Below are 13,799 nucleotides of genomic sequence, written 5' to 3' on the forward strand. Positions count from 1 at the left end.
TATTAGCTCAATATAAGGGAAAGCTTTCTAATGTTTTAAGAGAAATGGCTACCTTGGTGAGCAGTGAATTCTTGATCAGTCAATAGGCTGGCTTAATGAACACTTTACATGATGTAGAAAGGATTCAAACTTCAAAAGGATGATTAGTTTACATGTCCTTGAAGGTTCCGTCTGAACTTGACATTCTCTCATTCTCTTATCTCCTCCTCTTACCACCCAAGTCTTATGCTAGTTGTCTGGTGCTCATTTTAAGAGTTTATTCAAGAGTCTCTGAGACACTGCTATTTCTCTTTTCAAAGGCTTTATTCTTAGTATTTCTTTCTTTATTTCAAATAGGAAGGGAAAATGGACTTCTTTCTCTATTTCTGAAAAGAAAACTTTGTTAATGATTTCTTAATATTTATAAATACATAAGTATATATGACATATTGTTAATATTGTTCATCTTTTATCACCAGTCTGTGTAACTGATACTGTTCCCTAAACTATTGTGTAATACTAAAGTGAACAGATGAAAAGTGGGTTCTGTATATTTTATTCAGACCAGCGAAAGTTTATAATCTGAGGATCAAGATAAAAGCTTATTCAAGCTTTTGAATGTGATGTGTCCCGAAAATGGATTTGTTGTGGAATACCTACAAAATGCTTCCTGCCATTAGTCAGAATGATCTTAACAGACTTGTGGATATCAAGTCATTGTACTGTACATTTGTACATTTCTGGGTGATTAAATCTTGGGCCAAAGTAAGTTTTCATATTTCTTCTTATTCTAAATTTCAAATTGTGCTTTCCTGGGAAATGAACTATTTTGATTTAATTTCTGAATGAGTAAATCCATGAAACATTGGACATCAAAGTACAGTTGACCCTTGGGCAACATGGATTTGAACTGCGTGGGTCCACTTATACGTAGATTTTTTTCCAGTAAATGTATTGGAAAGTTTTGTGGAGATTTGTGACAATTTGATAAAGCTCTCAGATGAACTGTGTAGCCCAGAAGTATAGAAAAAAATTAAGCAAAAATGTGTCATGAATGCATAAAATACACGTAGATACAAGCCTCTTTTATCATTTAATACCATAAAGTGTACACAAATCTATTATAAAAAGTTAAAATTTATCAGAACTTACACATACACTTACAGACTGTACATGGCACCATTTGCAGTTGAGAGAAATGTAAACAAATGTCAAGATGCAATTTTAAATTATAAGCATATAGGGACTTCCCTGGTGGTTCTGTGGTTAAGATTCCATGCTTCCACTGCAGGGGGCATGGATTCGATCTCTGGTCAGGCAACTAAGATCCCGCATGCCACGGCTAAAAAAATAATTATAACTGTATAAAATCTGTAGTACATTATTGTCCTAATGTAATAATTTCATAGCCACCTCTTGTTGCTATTGTGGTGAGCTTGTTTTGTAGCAAGAACTGTATTAGAAATTTTTGTGTTTTCTTAAAGTAACGATGTTTCCTATACTGTATTATGAATGTGACCATAATACTGTATGCCATGAAAGTTTTATAACAATTCATTCCTTAGCATATAGGCTAGGCTACTGTGAAGCACTCCTATAGATTACACTAGGCTACTCTAAAGCAATTATATTGCTGCTTCATTATTAATACATGAATCATTATACCTGTAAATAAAAATGAATTTCTCTTTCAATATTTATTTATTTATATGGTTGTACCAGGTCTTAGTTGTGGCAGGCAGGCTCCTTAGTTGCGGCATGTGGGCTCCTTAGTTGTGGCATGCGAACTCTTAATTGTGGCATGCATGTGGGATCTAGTTCCCTGACCAGGGATCGAACCCAGGCCCCCTGCATTGGGAGCGTGGAGTCTTCACCACTGTGCTACCAGGGAAGTCCCTATCTTTTTGTTTTTGATGTCTAGTGTTAGTATTATGTATAACATCTACAGTGTTTTATACCATATAATAGAGTATTGATGTAGGTACTGACAGTTCATCTTGTCAACAGTTGATGTAAACTTATGGCATCTATAAATGCAGTATAGTACTGTAAATTTTCCTTATGGTTTTCTTACTGTTTTTTCTTTAGCTTTATTGTAAGAATACAGTATATAATACATATAACATACAAAATATGTGTAAATCAACTGTTTATGTTACTGGTAGGGCTTCCAGTCAGCAGTAGGCTATTAGTAGTTAAGATTTTGGGGAGTCAGAAATTTTCAACTGCATATGAGTTGGTTCCCTTAACCCCTGTGTCATTCAAGGGTCAATAGTATATTTGACTTTTGAGCATGTGAGACCAAAATATGTGCAGTGTGCTGATCTGTAAACATGTTGACCCTGCTTATCATACTGTCTAGGTGCTTAACTACTCAGGGAAGCAAAGCCTGAAAAAACACCAAGGTTAAATTTTTGGTGTCTTCTTTTCTAAACAATTCTTTGGAATCAGTTGTTTAGGTAAGAGATTTTCTCCCTGGATTGCCAGAGAGTTTGGGAAGGAAATGTTCAAATTCTTTTTAAAATTAATTTCCTCTTGAAAGTAAGAAATACAGATTTACTAATATTTATCACGTGGTTTAACACTGGTGCCCTTACACTGCCAACTTGTCAAATAATCATGTGTTCTAAAGAGTCTCCCAGCTATTCTAGGAAGAGTGAGAGTCAACCATAGTGCCCATATTTATTAGTTCACTTTCAACATATAATTGTTTACTGTAGTGTTTGTCTTTCTGGTTAAGTAGATGACCATATCGTGCTATCTGGTTTTGATTAACTTTCAAAGATTCTTGCAAAAAAACCATGGGTTAAATATAATACTAACCACTCAAAGGATTGTAAAATGAATTTCATGATTTAATAAACACAGCCAATAATGTGCCTCATCTATTTGGATCTTTTTATCTTTGTTTAGCATTTTATTTTTAGCTTATGACAATCATAATTGAATTTAGAACCATACTTTTGAATCATAGCATCAATAAATGTTAAGCTAAGTTTGAGAGAAATGATGTATATTTGATTGCATTGATCTTTATTTTAGAATTTTTATTAAGAATATTTTAGGGGCTTCCCTGGTGGCACAGTGGTTGAGAGTCCGCCTGCCGATGCAGGGGACACAGGTTCATGCCCCGGTCTGGGAAGATCCCACATGCCGCAGAGCGGCTAGGCCCGTGAGCCATGGCTGCTGAGCCTGTGTGTCCGGAGCCTGTGCTCCGCAACGGGAGAGGCCACACAGTGAGAGGCCCGTGTACCGCAAAAAAAAAAAAAAAAAAAAAAGAATATTTTCGTATGAGGAAAAATTTTTGGACCACTAATTAATAAACTGAAGTTATGTAAAGTTTTAATTTCATTTTTGTTTTATTTTTATAATACTTCTATTATTGTGTTTTTGAAATGTACCTACTAGCACAGTAATGGATATAATTTATATATTATATATATGAATATTTAAAACACTTTTACTCATAAAAGTACATAGTTCAGTTGACCCTTGGATAACAGATATTCAAACTGCACAAGTCCACTTATAAGCAGATTTCTTTCAATAAATATACAGTTGGCTCTCCGCATATGCTGGTTCTGAATCTGCTGGTTCTGCACCCATGGATACAGAGGGCCCACTATGGGACTTAGGCATACTTGGATCATGGTATCCATGGTGGGTCCTGGAACCAATTCCCTGTGAATGCTGAGGGACAACTGTAGAAAAATCTAGAAAAACTAGTCTAGGTTTGATACACTGGGAGTGAAAGAGAAAGACACATATCATTTTATTTTTCCTGTAAAACATAAAAGAATGGATCTCTGCCTCCACTTGCATCTTCCTTTCCCCAACAGGAATAGGGCCTTGTCATTCAGTTATAGGAAACTACTTTTAAGTTAGTGATTCTATTTGTACTTGACAGAAATTTCTACTTAAAGGAAACAGATTTATTTTTGTGGGCAAGCCTCCTTTTCTGTTTGGCAGTTTGCATCTATATATAAAAATTATATTTTCTTAAAAGGATAGCACATCAGCATTTGCTGTTGTACTGTGATCTATTTAGTTTTTGTGTCCATATGCTCTAGAAGAGAAACTTAGGTTTGTATCAACTAAGACAAATGAGACTACAGTTAGGCAGACCAACTGATTTAATTTCTACTCTTCAAAATGGTGACACCAAAACAACAACAACAAAACTCAAAAAACAAAAACAAAAAAACAAAGACAAAAAAGAAAAAACAAAGACCTCAAAACCTAGGATCTTTTCATATCCTTTGGATTGAGAAGTGAATGGAATAAATGAATCAGTTGATTTCATGGCAACCTTTCTTTCATTTCCAAAGGAGATTTTAAGAGATTGATTGAGAACATAAAAAGTAGATTCTATTCTAATAATTCTTTTATATTTTGATCAGAAAAGGCCTGAATCTTTATAAGTCCAACAAAAGTACATTTCCCCTATCTTTGAGAACATAGAGATCTACTGTGGACAAATCATTTTTATTCTCCTTTTCTTCTTATGCTCTTTTAATTAGAATTTCATCTAGAATATTTTTTCTCTTATAATTGGGTGATGATAAAATTATCCAGTAATTTTTGCCAAACATTCAAAATTGTTGAGGATAAAGGGTAAAGTAAGATAACCTATAGTACCAATGAGTTGGTTCCTAAATTTTCTTACAATTAAATGGGAACTGGAGTCAGTTAGTGGTGGATTAAATTTTAGATCTTGTCTTTGCCTCAGTTAATAGGTTGACATCTGTAACAAAAGACCAAGACTGATACCAAGACCTATGAAGTCAGCAAAATTACTGTATACTAGTATATTTGCCTTTCATAGTTACTGACTTGAGTCTTAGATTAGGCTGCCTGGAAGTAGATTCTCAGATGAAGAGGTTTTCTGAGAAGTCGTCTCCAGAAATGCACCTGTTAAGGAAGTGAGAAAAGGAGGATCAGGAAGCGGGAGAACCTGACCCACAGTGCAACTGAGGCATCAGTAGAGCCTTTAGGGAGCTCTTGAGCTGGGATGTTCCTTCAGAGATACTCTATATTGAAGCAAAGATGTTTTTGTTCCTTTGTATGAGTAGCTCATTGACTGTGAGCTCTCCCCTGAGAGGGAGCTTAACTTTAAGTGAGGCAGTTCTTTGTGGCCAAGGGCATTTCTCTGTGAGGGACACAAATGTGAACTGTCAAAAGATGGTATTCCCAACAGCTGAGGGAAGGATGAGGAAGGAATCTGGGTGGAGCATCCAGTACCAATTATACTTGGTTAGGTAGCACAGTATTCTGCACTCAGCCATACAGGATGTAGAATAGCAGCTTGGCTGGGAAGGTGAGTCCTTGTGGATTATGGCTTCTCTTACTGGCAAGATTAATTAGAACTGTGCTTACTGTGGACCATCAAAGCAAACAGAGAATATTCACATTTTACCCCCCTTCCTCACCCATCACCTTCCTCACCCATCATCCTGAAAATCAAAGCTTAGGTACTGTGTTTGACAGTTGAACCTTAGATTTTTTTATCCAAGAGATTCTTCTAAATTGGACAGATACAGAGTTTATATTGATGCTGACTGACTTATAACAGAATTAAGCTTTCACATTAGGAACTCCTAAGTCTTGGGTCACCTTGAAGTTTTTGTTCTAAATTTTTTTCATTAGATAACTAGTTTCATGTTAATCATTGAGAAAGTGGTAATGTTTCTTTTGATTGAATTTGCTTTCAGTTATCACATTTGTTTACATTCAGATAACACTAAGCATGTTACAGCTGTGCAATTCTCTACCCTCTGTTAACCAGGCAGTTCTTAATCACTGTGAAAAGGAAGCAGTTGATAAATTTTCAGACAGTTTTGTGTCACTGAGATGACCCTGAAACAATAAAGGTTGATTTTTATATTAATAAAACTAGAGTGAGCTCTTGCAAACTCAAACCTTGGTTTTCTGGTAAATATAAACCCATATATTTTTATATTTATAGGACTTGACTTTAATGATATCAGGGTCTCTGTCAACCCTTAATAGTATAAAGTTAAAATTGCCTAGTTTATGTGTGTCCAAGTAGTTAAATGTGGGATGCAAAGCTAAGCAGCTTGGTTCATTGTTAGTTAAGTTGGATCTTTATACACATATGCTACAGTAAAACCAACAGTCATGCAACAAAATGATTTGAATTAAAAATTTTTTTTCAACAAATACTTACTGATGTGTTGGGGAAGCTAAAAGTGAACACTGACTGATGATAATCAATTTCTATGGGAGTGCCAAGCAGGTAAGGTAGAAGGCATCCTGGAGGAACTAACATCTGAGATGAATCCTTTAGATTGAGTAAGTTTCAGCCATGTTAAAGGCAGGGATATGGCAGGGAGGATTTTCTAGTAAGAGGGGGCAACAGGTGCAAAGGCCTTAGAGCTTGGCTGTAGTTCATGATAGTGAAAACAGACTACTTTTGTAAGGGTCAGTAAGGTGAAGAGGAGTTGAGATAAGCAGGGGTCTGATTACAGAAACATATATTGTGAGCATACAAGACTATCCTAAGAACATGGGGGAGCCACTGAAGTGTCTTTAACAGGAATAACTTGACCAGATTTGCATTTTTGATTGATTACTCTAGCTGCAGTGTGGTGAGCAGATGGAAAGGCTATGAGTAGAGGCATCAAGGTCAGTGAGGAGACAAGGAAGAGATCGTGGAGACCCAGATTGTGTGGAGACATTGAGATGGTAGTAAGTGGACAGATTTGAGAGTATTAGCAAGAATAGTGGGTCTTGGTAACTTATTGGATATTAGAAGATAAAAAACAAAGGTGACATCCTAAGCTTTTGATGGAGACACCTAGATAGAAAAGAAACAGAATTTTTTCTCTGTGGGTAGGTGATGTGAAGAAGTGACAGGTTTACTCTGGGTGATGATCCATTGGTCTTCCAATGTAGCCTGAGATAGGGATTGCGGTACATGTAGACCTACTAGCACCCATTTTTTTTCACTATTGGAGAAAAGAAAAGACAATCTGGAGAGATGGAGAAAGGGGGAGAGAGGGAGGGAGGGAGGAAGGAAGGAGGGAAGGAAAAAAGGAAGGGGACCTAATGAATTTTTTTTAAAGCCTCATTTTACTAGTCATCAGTTGGAGGTACATAAATAACATCAGATGAGTGCAGCCAGTATATTAGCGTTATCATTGCTACCAGTAGGGATTAGCCTGCATGACACAGAGAGAGGGAGTTCCTTTGTAGGTCATGCTTTGAGAAACTGCAAAAGCCATCCTGACTTCTGCTGCTTTTGAATCCTTTTGTTTGTGAAAACACCTCAGTTTGGTGAGAGGGCATTGTAGGGAACAGTTGACTTGTATGGTATGCTGGTATATATTTCAAATACTTTTAGCAATGGGAATAGTATTGCCTGTTTGGGGGCTGTTCTGTGATAAGTGGAGAATCTAATTTTTTTTTAATTAAAATTTTTATTGAAGTATAATTGACTTAAAATATTACATTAGTTTCAGGTGTGCAACATAGTGATTCAGTATTTTTATACATTACAAAATGATCACCATGATAAATATAGTTACCATCGGTCACAATACAAAGGTATTACAATATTATTTAATTTAAAATTTTTAAATTCATTCTTTTTGCGGTGCGCGGGCCTCTCACTGCTGTGGCCTCTCCTGTTGTGGAGCACAGGCTCCGGATGTGCAGGCTCAGCGGCCATGGCTCACGGTCCCATCCACTCCGCGGCATGTGGGATCTTCCCAGACCGGGGCACGAACCCATGTCCCCTGCATCGGCAGGCGGACTCTCAACCACTGAACCACCAGGGAAGCCCTACAATATTATTGACTGTATTCCCCATGCAGTACATTACATCCCTCTGGCTTATTTACTTGATAACTGGAAGGTTATACCTCTCTTAATCTCCCTCACCTATTTCACTCATCCCCTCACTTCCCTCCACTGTGGCAACCACCAGTTTGTTCTCTGTATCTGTGTTTGTTTCTGTTTTGTTATGTTTATTTGTTTTAGATTCCACATATAAATGAAATCATACAGTATTTGTCTTTCTCTGTCTGACTTGTTTCACTTAGCATAATACCCTCTAGGTGCATCCATGTTGTCGCAAATGGCAAGGTTTCATTCTTTTTTATAGCTGAGTAATATTCCGTTGCATACTACATCTTCTTTATCCATTCATCTATCAATGGATACTTAGGTCCCAGCATGGCTGTCTGCATGACCTGGTGGGTCCTGGGGCTGGTACTGTCCCATTGGTGGGCAGGTAAGCCCCTAACACTGATAGGCTAGAAGGAGGACTCCAAAATGGTGCATGCCAGCACCAGTGTCTGCCTGGTAGATCAAGCTCCCAAAATTGACTGCCACCAGTGTTTATGTCCTCGGGGGAGTCTCAGTTGCCTCCCACCTCTCTAGGAAGCTTTCCAAGATTAGCAAGTTGTCTAACCCAAGCTCCTTTCAAATTACGGTCTCTGTGCTGGGACTGGGAGCATGTGAGCTTTTGTGTGCCTCGAGTCTCTCATTTCCAACAGCCCTTTGGCTCTCCTGTATATAAGCCCTGCTGGCTTTCAAAGTCAGATGTTATAGGGGCTTGTCTTCCTGGTGCAGGACCCCCAAGCTGGGGAGCCTGATGTGGAGGTGGAGCTCAGATCCCTTGCTTCCTAGGGAGAACCTCCACAGTTGTGATTATCTTCCCATTTGTGGTCGCCTACCCAGGGGTGTGGGTATTGATAACATAGTGTCTCTGCCCCTCCTACCCAGCTCATTGTGGTTCCTTTTTTATATCTTTAGTTGAGGAAAATCTTTTCTGCTAGTCTTCAGCTTGTTCCCATAGACAGTTGTTCTGTAAATAGTTGTAATTTTGGTGTGCCTGTGGGAGGAGGTGTGCTCAGGGCCTTCCTACTCTGCCATCTTGGCTACGCCCCAGGACTCTCATTTCTTTTTGTATGCTTAAGGAAATATGTAGGACAATTAAAAATACATTTTTAAAAGCAACAGAAATAACACCATCACTAAAATATCTGGTAGAATTTATTACGAGAAATTGTTTCTTTCCTGTGTTGAGGAGAAAACAATATTTTCACCCTTGAGACATTTATGAGATCCATTAATTTCCCTTTGAATTTCTTTTTTGTTAATTTGTATTTTTCCAGTGTCGAAGCTGGTCAATTTGTGCTAAAGGCCTTTTCTTTTGCACTTATATCACTTGAAATATATACACCATATGCTAAAATGTTTGTGTAAAGGTTTATGATACACACATTGTCATTTTTATATGTGACTGCCATAGATTTTTATTTTCCATTTTATCAAACCCTTTTGCCTCATGTCATCCTGACCATTACCTGGCACACAAGACACAAGCAGCAATTCACAAGCATTGTAAACCTTCATAAACTACTCAGCAAGTTTTGGGGTGAGTCATCTTTCCCAGTTGAAACTTCAGGTACTTATTTTCCCTCTGGGGAACTGTAGAAGTACAATGGGATGAATAAACATGCTACTATGTGTGAAAAAGCAAGACTCTTTAGGCCTTAGCCTACTGTCTTCTGATGTCATAACTCCAGTTTTTTTTTTTTTTTTTTTTTTTTTTTTTGCAGGTACTGAATATGTGACAGCTCTGTATCCATCTGTCTTCATTTTGGCATGTGGTCAGAGATTCTGATGCTCCTGAATGTGGGATTTGGACTGGGGATGGCTGGTCATGAGAAATAAAGAGTTTCTGGTTCCCGATTCCAAGTAAGTCACCTTCATATAATGAGAACCTATTATTTTATCCTGGGAGACATAGTCTTTACTAAATCATGGTAAAATTATGCCAAATAACACTTACCTTCATAGTCCCTCTGATCTGTTTATATTCTAACCATTCTCACTATGTTTCATTATAGTAAGTGGAGAACTGTCACTATAATTATTCTGTGCAATTTCATGATTAATGTGTACAACTAATTAAAATGATTTTATTAGACATTTTTTCCTCTAGATAAATCATTTTATTTTTTTAAGGAAAAATACTTCTAAACTGCCCTATAAAGAATATTGAGATTATTCAAAATCAAAGAACTAGATTTGTAGCCTATGTTGTTGTGTTGAAGACAGTATGTTAAATGAACTTGAAAATCTGTGATCAATTTCAGCAACTGAATTTCCTTTTTTCTTGTTTAATTGTTAGGGACAGCAGTAGAAATTTGACTTTAGAAGGGAATGAATAGCCATTTCCAGAAAGATGCTTGAGATTTAGGAATTGTTTGCATAGATGTTGTATATTAAACAGGTTAAACAAAGGTGTTCTTTTTCAAGTCTGAGAGTTTATATTCATGAATAATATTGCTTTTCTGACATTGGGCATTGCATTTAGAAAAAAATAATGTCTCTATAAACACATTTGTCCAAAAAAGGTACTTTTGTTCACAAAGATCAATATTTGTGACTGAGGCAGTGAGGCTTTTAAACATAAGTTGTTATGAGGTGATTTAAAATCCTTTAGAAGAGCAGTAGGAACTGCCTGATGCACATAGCCATAACTGTGAATCTCAAGATAACATCCTACAATTATAGGAAATGCTAGGTTTCAGGGTATACCTAATAGACTTATATACTTCTCCAAGCATACTGAGCTCTGACTCTGTGCCTCAAGGTGGAGCTAGATGGAGTGTGATGGTGTGGCCACAGACAGCACTATAAAACCAAAGCACTTCTTGTAGATTTATTGCAGATCACTATCTTGTTCCCCACCTTCATCTTTTTGTGACCTCACTTTCCCACTTGTGCTTTGGTGTTTTAATGGAGGAACTAGCAGCTAACAAATTCCTGCTCTACTTTTGATACCTTCAGGGGTCCACATATTTATCTTCCCCCCCCCTCACCTCCTCTGCATAATTCATTGAAACTGTTTGTTCTGTTGTGTTCCTGCCACACTACACTGGAGAAACATTTACGTCAAGTAATACATGATCCACTGGAAGTGTCTGCTCATTTCTTCAGATTCAGTTTGGGGCATCTTTTCCTTCAACCCTTCTTTGATCTCCCGAGGTTGGGGATAACTATTCCTGCCTTGGATCCCCAGAGCATGTTGTACCTGTTTCTTTCATAACCACATAACCCTTTATTGCGCTTGTCTTGTTCTTCACTCCCACTCCAGACTGCAGGTTCTTCTAGGATGGGAAGTGTGTCTCAATCATTTTTAATGCTACTGGGCCTAGCACCATGCGTAACCAGTTCAGAAGGACAAATGCATACATTTATGCTGTCTCTTTTCCTGAATAAATTATTTTAAAAAGGAAATGCTGATGGATAGGGAGGTAGGCATATTCAGTTCATCACCAAGTTCTGCCTATTTTGCCATTTAGACATGTCTTATTTCCTAGTTTTCCATCTTGTTCTCTCCACCCAAGTTCAAGTTCTCATTCTCTTTCTGTTGTATTTTAAAATGGTCTCCTTACTGTACTGTATACTTACAAATTATTAGAATAAATTCATGTTGTTTGTTTTTTACAGTAATAATAATAATAATAATAATAACGACGACTGTCTCCTAATGGACTCCCTTCCCTTTAGTCTTAACTGACATTCATCCTCCAAATAGCTGGCATAATCTGAAGACATTCTTCCATAGTTTATAGGATAAATTCTAAGAGCCTAGCATGTTACACAAGACTTTTTGTGGTCTGGCCCATAATTCTCTAATTTCATCTCTTGTTATTTCCTGCTTCAGTCATACGGTACTTACATGGTCCCGTACAGGGCAGTTTCTTGCCTTTGCCTTGCTCTCAATTTTCCTGTTGCAAAAAATGCTCCTCTTCAGTCTACTTTTCTGGCAAACTCCTACTCATATGCAGTATACTGTAGAGGTTAAGAGAGAATAGGTTCATATCCTGGCTCTACCACTTGTTTATAAATGGTTTAAGTTGCTCACTTCTCTGTGCTTCAATTTTTCTCAACTGTAAATCAGGGCTAATAATAGTATCTGCCTAGTAAGTACATAAATGTAAGCTGTTGTTGTTTCTTTTATTCCTTTAGACTCAACAAAGAATTCTGCTCCTCCAGGAAATCTTCCAGGATTTTCCAGGATGGATTAACTTTCCTTCCTATGTACTCCATAACTTCTTCTGCAAGTCTCTATTCTTGGACTCACCACATTTGGTTGAAATGGTTTCTTTCTATAACTGCCTCCTCACCAGACCAGAACTACTTGAAGGAAGAAATCATGTTTTACTTAGTTTTTTATCTTCAGCACAACACTTGCTAAGTAAATGTTTGATGAATGAATGAGTTGTATAGTGGGAAGAATTCATGCTTTGGAGTCAGACAGATGTGTTCAAATCCAGTACTTACTATCTGCATCTGTAGAGAAGTAGCTTAGTTTCTTTCACACTGTTTCTTTATGTATAAACAGGGATTATACCACCCCCTCCTTTTTTTTAGATTAGTGATAGTATGTAGAGTCTACTGCAGTGCCTGAAATAATGTTGTTATTAGTATTATCTTGAAAATGTATAATAATTTTATCTCAGAGTTAGTAGGAAGATACATTTTTTTCCCCTGAAGAATCATCTTAACTCTAAAGAATATATACTCTATTGCTTGTGTTTTTCTAAAGCTCATCTCTTGTTTAATTTCCCATGAAGTATCCATGGCCTCTTGAATACCTGCATTGTCCGTAACACTCAGTGGATACTTAGCTTTTTTTCCTTGCAATTTTACCAACCTCTGTATGTTTGTTTTGTCTGTGCAAATAGATTGTAAGCCTTTTGAGGACAATAATCATATCTTACATATCATTTAGCTGTCTTCCTATCTTCCCTGTCCATTGCTCTTACCCCGTCTTCCTAACAGAGATCTCTATATAAATAACAGGTCAATAAATGTTGATCTATGATGATAGAGGACCAAGAGCAGGCAGCAGCAACTGGAATGTTTTGTCTCTGGGAAGGTGCATCTCATTTGAAGTAGAATCTCAGCCAACAGTTAATGCAAAGATTGCACTGGATGTGAAGGGGGGAACATTAAAAGAAGTATAAGATATGGTCCCTTCTCTGCAGGAACTGACAATCTATTTGGCAAGATAAAGCATGCCCAAACTGAAATGTTAAGGAGTAACACTGGACAGAATGTGATTAGGTCTACACAGTGTTCAGAGGAAGAAAAATTAGTAATTCATGCAGGTGAGGCTGAAGTCAAGAGATTGTTGGGAGACTCAAAGGCAAAAAAGGCAAAACCTCATGGATATTTGAATACCTGTGATGTGCCAGACATTGTGATGAATCTGTGTTGTGCGTGTGTGTGTTTGTATGTGTGTGTGTGCCTGCACATGTGATAGGAACTTTATATTCATTCATTCATTCATTCAGTAAACATTTTTTTAAATTGTGGTAAACAACACAGAACATAAAGTTTACCATTGTATCTGTTTAAGTGTACAGTTCAGTAGTGTTAAATGTATTCACATTGCTGTGTAACAGATTTCCAGAACTTGTTACATCTTGCAGAACTGAAACTCTATGCCAACTAAACAACAACTCCCCATTTCTTCCCTCTCCTTGAACTTGTGTGGTTTTTTCTAATTCCTACAACAAAATGTGAGATAATGTTAGGGATTCCATTCCACAAGGAATTAAGTGAGGCTTAGAGGTTTAAGAAAATTTCCCGAGGTCTTAGAGTTAATAAAGGTAGAACCTCATGAGCCATGGTCTGGAAGGGAATGAACTATTAGGAACCCACAATTTTAGGCAAGATTGTGGAAGAGCTATATTTTGATTTTTTGTAAGAGTTGGTTTTTATGGGCCATTCAGGGCCACGGTGGCTCTTGCCTCTAAAATGTGCCATAACGC

The 13,799-nt window shown here is 37.3% G+C and overlaps 1 long non-coding RNA gene across 5 annotated transcripts in view; it reads left to right on the forward strand.

Annotated features, from left to right (window-relative positions):
* Positions 1-13,799, forward strand: part of LOC307191226 — a 750,426-nt gene that overhangs the window by 133,309 nt on the left and 603,318 nt on the right. For all 5 annotated transcript variants that reach the window (XR_013829650.1, XR_013829651.1, XR_013829652.1 and 2 more), the window contains one exon: positions 9,567-9,705. This is a non-coding gene — a long non-coding RNA (uncharacterized lncRNA). The remainder of the gene's footprint in view (positions 1-9,566; positions 9,706-13,799) is intronic.

The sequence above is a fragment of the Stenella coeruleoalba genome, assembly GCF_951394435.1.
Source record: "Stenella coeruleoalba genome assembly, chromosome: 9".
Classification (NCBI taxonomy): domain Eukaryota; kingdom Metazoa; phylum Chordata; class Mammalia; order Artiodactyla; family Delphinidae; genus Stenella; species Stenella coeruleoalba.